Raw genomic sequence first — 6,685 nt, 5'->3', positions numbered from 1 at the left:
GATCCTGGAAAGTTCCTAATACCTTGTACCATAGGCACCATGACCTTTGAGAAGGCTCTATGTGATCTTGGGTCAGGAATAAACCTCATGCCACTCTTTGTAATGGAGAAACTGGGAATCTTTGAGGTACAAGCTGCTAAAATCTCATTAGAGATGGCAGACAATTCCAGAAAACAGGCTTATGGACAAGTAGAGGACATATTAGTAAAGGTTGAAGGCCTTTACATCCCTGCTGATTTCATAATCCTAGATACTGGGAAGGATGAGGATGAATCCATTATCCTTGGAAGACCCTTCCTAGCCATAGCAAGAGCTGTGATTGATGTTAACAGAGGTGAACTAGTCCTTCAATTGAATGAGGACTCCCTTGAGTTTAAAACTCAAGGACATCCTTCTGTAAATATGGAAAAGAGGCACAGTAAGCTTCTCTCAGTACAGAGTCAACTAAAGCCCCCACAGTCAAACTCTAAGTTTGGTGTTGGGAAGTCTCAACAATGCTCTGAACATCTGTGAGGCTCCATGAGAGCCCACTGTCAAGCTATTGACATTAAAGAAGCACTTGTTGGGAGGCAACCCAATTTTTATTTATCTAATTTTATTCTTATTTTTATTGTTATTTCATGTTTTATTAAGTTCATGATCATGTGGAGTCACAAAATAAATATAAAAATTGAAAACAGAATCAAAAACAGTAGAAGAAAAATCACACCCTGGAGGAGGATCTTACTGGCGTTTAAACGCCAGTAAGGAGCATCTGGCTGGCGTTCAACGCCAGAACAGAGCATGGATCTGGCGTTGAACGCCAGAAACAAGCAGCATCCTGGCATTCAGACGCCAGAAATGCACACTGAGGAAGAGCTGGCGTTGAACGCCAGAAACAAGCATAGAACTGGCGTTCAACGCCAGAAACATGCTGCATCTGGGCGCTGAACGCCCAGAACAAGCATCATTTCGGCGTTTAAACGCCAGAATTGCATGCAAAGGCATTTCACATGCCTAATGGGTGCAGGGATGCAAATCCTTGACACCTCAGGATCTGTGGACCCCACAGGATCAACTCAACATCTATGGACCCCACATGATCCCCACCTACCTCCACTCACCTTTCCTCCTCATAATCCTATATCACCCTTTCCCAAGAACCCTTCACCACTCACATCCATTACTCCCCTAAAACCATCATACAACCCACCTACACCCACCCACTCAAATTCAAACCATCAACTCACCTCCATCTCTTCTTCTTCTTCTTCTTCTTCTATTCTTTCTTCTTTTGCTCGAGGGCGAGCAACATTCTAAGTTTGGTGTGGTAAAAGCATAAGCTTTTTATTTTTCCCTTACCATTGATGGCACCTAAGACCGGAGAAACCTCTAGAAAAGGGAAAGGGAAGACAAAAGCTTCCACCTCCGAGTCATGGGAGATGTAGAGATTTATCTCAAGAGTCTATAGCTCAGTGGTAGAACATTTGACTGAAAATCAAGAGATCCCTGAGATACCTCAGGGGATGCACTTTCCTCCACAGAACTTTTGGGAGCAAATCAACACCTCCCTAGGAGAATTAAGTTTCAACATGGGACAATTAAGGGTGGAACATCAAGAGCATTCCATCATCCTTCATGAAATTAGAGAAGATCAAAAAGCAATGAGGGAGGAGCAACAAAGACAAGGAAGAGACATAGAAGAGCTCAAGGACATCATTGGTTCCTCAAGGAGAAAACGCCACCATCACTAAGGTGGACTCATTCCTTGTTCTTACATTCTCTGTTTTTCATTTTCTTTATGTTAAGTGCTTATCCATGTTTGTGTCTTATTACATGATCATTAGTATTTAGTAACTTTGTCTTAAAGTTATGAATGTCCTATGAATCCATCACCTCTCTTAAATGAAAAATGTTTTAATTCAAAAGAACAAGAAGTACATGAGTTTCGAATTTATCCTTGAACTTAGTTTAATTATATTGATGTGGTGACAATGCTTCTTGTTTTCTGAATGAATGCCTGAACAGTGCATATGTCTTTTGAAGTTGTTGTTCATGAATGTTAAATATGTTGGCTCTTGAAAGAATGATGACAAGGAGACATGTTATTTGATAATCTGAAAAATTATAAAAATGATTCTTGAAGCAAGAAAAAGCAGTTGATACAAAAGCTTGCAGAAAAAAAAGTATAGAAAAAAATAGTGAAAAAAAATAGAAAGAAAAAGAAAAAGCAAGCAGAAAAAGCCAAAAGCTCTTAAAACCAAAAGGCAAGAGCAAAAAGCCAATAACCCTTAAAACCAAAAGGCAAGGGTAAATAAAAAGGATCCCAAGGCTTTGAGCATCAGTGGATAGGACGGTCTAAAGGAATAAAATCCTGGCCTAAGCGGCTAAACCAAGTTATCCCTAACCATGTGCTTGTGGCGTGAAGGTGTCAAGTGAAAACTTGATACTGAGCGGTTAAAATCAAGGTCCAAAGCAAAAAAAAGAGTGTGCTTAAGAACCCTGGACACCTCTAATTGGGGACTTTAGCAAAGTTGAGTCACAATCTGAAAAGGTTCACCCAGTTATGTGTCTGTGGCATTTATGTATCCGGTGGTAATACTGGAAAACAAAGTGCTTAGGGCCACGGCCAAGACTCATAAAATAGCTGTGTTCAAGAATCAACATACTGAACTAGGAGAATCAATAACACTATCTGAACTCTGAGTTCCTATAGATGCCAATCATTCTGAACCTCAATGGATACAGTGAGATGCCAAAACTATTCAAGAGGCAAAAAGCTACAAGTCCCGCTCATCTGATTGGAGCTATATTTCATTGATAGTTTGGAATTTATAGTATATTCTCTTCTTTTTATCCTATTTGATTTTCAGTTGCTTGGGGGCAAGCAACAATTTAAGTTTGGTGTTGTGATGAGCGGATAATTTATACGCTTTTTGGCATTGTTTTTAGTATATTTTTAGTAGGATCTAGTTACTTTTAGGGATGTTTTCATTAATTTTTATGTTAAATTCACATTTCTGGACTTTACTATGAGTTTGTATATTTTTCTGTGATTTCAGGTATTTTCTGGCTGAAATTGAGGGACTTGAGCAAAAATCAGATTTAGAGGTTGAAGAAGGACTGCTGATGCTGTTGGATTCTGACCTCCCTGCACTCAAAGTAGATTTTCTAGAGCTACAGAACTCAAAATGGCGCGCTTTCAATTGCGTTGGAAAGTAGACATCCAGGGCTTTCCAGCAATATATAATAGTTTATACTTTGGCTAAGTTTAGATGACGCAAAAGGGCGTTGAACACCAGTTCTATGCTGCAGTCTGGAGTTAAACGCCAGAAACACGTCACGAACCAGAGTTGAACGTCAAAAACACGTTACAACTTGGCGTTCAACTCCAGAAGAAGCCTCTGCACGTGTAAACTTCAAGCTCAGCCCAAGCACACGCCAAGTGGGCCCCGAAAGTGGATTTATGCATCAATTACTTATTTTTGTAAACCCTAGTAACTAGTTTAGTATAAATAGAACTTTTTACTAGTCTTTTAGACATCTTATGATTTTTAGTTCATCTTTGAATCATATTGATCACGTTTGGGGGCTGGCCTCTCAGCCATGCCTGAACCTTCATCACTTATGTATTTTCAACGGTAGAGTTTCTACACTCCATAGATTAAGGTGTGGAGCTCTGCTATTCGTCATGAATTAATGCAAAGTACTACTGTTTTTTATTCAATTCAACTTATTCTACTTCTAAGATATTCATTCGCACTCCAACATGAATGTGATGAACGTGACAATCATCATCATTTCCCCACGAACGCGTGCCTGACAACCACTTCCGTTCCACCTTAAATTGAATGAATATCTCTTGGATCTCTTAATCAGAATCTTCGTGGTATAAGTTAGATTGATGGCGGCATTCATGAGAGTCCGGAAAGTCTAAACATTGTCTGTGGTATTCCGAGTAGGATTCAGGGATTGAATGACTGTGACGAACTTCAAACTCGCGAGTGCTGGGTGTAGTGACAGACGCAAAAGGAGGGTGAATCCTATTCCAGTATGATCGAGAACCTCAGATAATTAGTCGTGCTGTGACAGAGCATTTGGACCTTTTTCACAAGAGGATGGGATGTAGCCATTGACAACGGTGATGCCCTTACATAAAGCTTGCCATGGAAAGGAGTAGGACTGATTGGATAAAGACAGCAAGAAAGCAGAAGTTCAGAAGAACGAAAGCATCTCTATACGCTTATCTGAAATTCCCACCAATGAATTACATAAGTGTTTTTATCTTTATTTTCTATTTATTTATTATTTATTTTTGAAAACTTCATAACCATTTGATATCCGCCTGACTGAGATTTACAAGGTGACCATAGCTTGCTTCATACCGATAATCTCCGTGGGATCGACCCTTACTCACGTAAGGTTTTATTACTTGGACGACCCAGTGCACTTGCTGGTTAGTTGTGCGAAGTTGTGAAGTTATGTTTGGACCATGGTATTGTGCACCAGTTATTGGTGCCATTGTCAGGGAGAGACCGAACAACAAATTTTACAACCTCAGAGTAACAATTTCGCATACCAGACATCAAATAACAAAAGAAACAAAATCCTAATTAATAGCAAAAACAATCAAACAATCCAAAAAAATATCTATTCACACTATTCACATATACACAACAACCAAAGCTATAGCACTCATGACGCCAGCTCCCCGGCAACGGTGCCAAAATTTTGATAAGAAGCTCTAGAGTAGGTTCGGAATTTCACAAAATTGATTTTTAGTTGCAAGTATAGCTCCGAACCAACAATTGACCCTAATCAAAATTTAATTCAAGAAATTGTCACACTTCAAATCAAATCAACCGAGAGTATTTCGACTCCCGGGTCGTTCTCCCTAGGAACTAATGCCAACAGGTGCATACAATTTTGGTTGTGAGAAAGCAAAAGGGTTTCCAATGATTGAAAGCAAACAAAATAAAGGAATTAAAGAATGATTCAAAATTGTAATTAATAAACTAATAAAAGAACAAAAAAACTATGTATGTAATATGGACAAGTAATGCTATAAAGTAATGGGAAAGTAGTTCAAAATGTAAATGAAACCTTGACTTGGGATGAGTTATGGAATACCTTCTTTGCCATAACCACAACTATGATAATTATGATGAATTAATCTCACTAAGTCAACCGTTAACATCAAAGGATAGGTCAAGTGAGCATAATTGTTATTAATCCACAAATCCTAGCTAACTTACCAAATTAATTGGTAAAAAGCTAGCGTTAGTGGAAACAATAACAACTAACAACCCAAGAATTATCACTAAATGTTGGACATTATGGCTCTAGTAGTCTATAAACTCATTTTTCCCAAGCCAAAGGATGGAAATTACCCCATAATCAAAATTGACATTTCATCAAACACATAGTGGGCATAAACATAAAACATGGCAAAATTGAGAAAATGATGAAAGCTATGAACCACAAATGATCACAATCAATAAAAGCAACTCAATAAACATAAAATAAGCATCAAACATCAAATTCAACAACTAGAAATCCAAAATTGCAAACTACGTATATATTGACAAAACAAAGTAAAATATATGAAAGTGTAGAGCAAGTAGTGTAATAAAAAGAGAAATTAAAGAAATACTTACAATGAAATTGCTATAATCCCAAATCAAAACTTGAAGTATAAAATGCTACAAACCCTAATTAAACCTAAGAGAGAAACTTTGTATACTACACTACTCCTACTCCTACTATGTGTGTTTTCTTAATCTTAGTGAGCTTTCTTTGTTATGTGTTGTTGCTCCTTCATATAGCCTTTGATTTCAGCATCCAAGCCTTCAGAAATGGGCCAAAAGAGCCCCAAAATCGCGAGCCATGTGACTTTTAAATGAAGTCATGCGCAGGGACCTGTGCATACGCACAGATGTGTGCGTACGCACACATGCTGAAATTTCCTCTTGTGCGTACGCACACATAGCTGTGTGCTTCTCCTTTGATTTCTTTATGTTTTCTCCCTATTGCATGTTTCTCCTCCACTCTCAGTAAGCCATTCCAACATATTATACCTGAAATCACTCATCAAAACCATCAAGGCATCGAATGAGATGAAAGTGGGATTAAAATGATTAAGTTAGGCACAAAATAGCATGTTTCACAATTAAGCTTAATTTAGGGAGAGAACACAAAAGTATATATTTGGATTGAATAAATGTGAGTTTATATGATGAAATCCACTCAAATCAAACCAAAATATATCGTCAAATATGGATTCATCAGATACACAAGGTAATAATTAAAATAAACAATATATTATATATATATGTATGATATACAAAAAGAGGACTAGTCACAGCCTGCGGAGTTTAGGCCGACTAGTAAAACTGAATACATCAGAGTTTTAAAGTTTAAAACAGTAACAACCTATCTCTCGAAGTTTTCAGAAATAAAGCCTCTAAGGCAACAATGTTAAATATACAAAAGGTGAGAAAATACTACAACAAAAGTAAAGTAAAATAAAGCATAAGAAAGATCATCTTTCGCTCTGTCACCATATCCGCAAACTCACCGAGGTGGGTTGCGACCTACATTTGAAAAACAACAACAACATATGGTATTAGAACCGGAGGTTCTCAGTATGGTAACAGTGCCCAATATGTAAGATATAAGGTTCCAGGACGCCAAAGGCAATTGATAA

Source organism: Arachis hypogaea, chromosome 16 (genome assembly GCF_003086295.3).
Source record: "Arachis hypogaea cultivar Tifrunner chromosome 16, arahy.Tifrunner.gnm2.J5K5, whole genome shotgun sequence".
NCBI lineage: Eukaryota > Viridiplantae > Streptophyta > Magnoliopsida > Fabales > Fabaceae > Arachis > Arachis hypogaea.
This window is presented reverse-complemented; position numbering follows the sequence as displayed.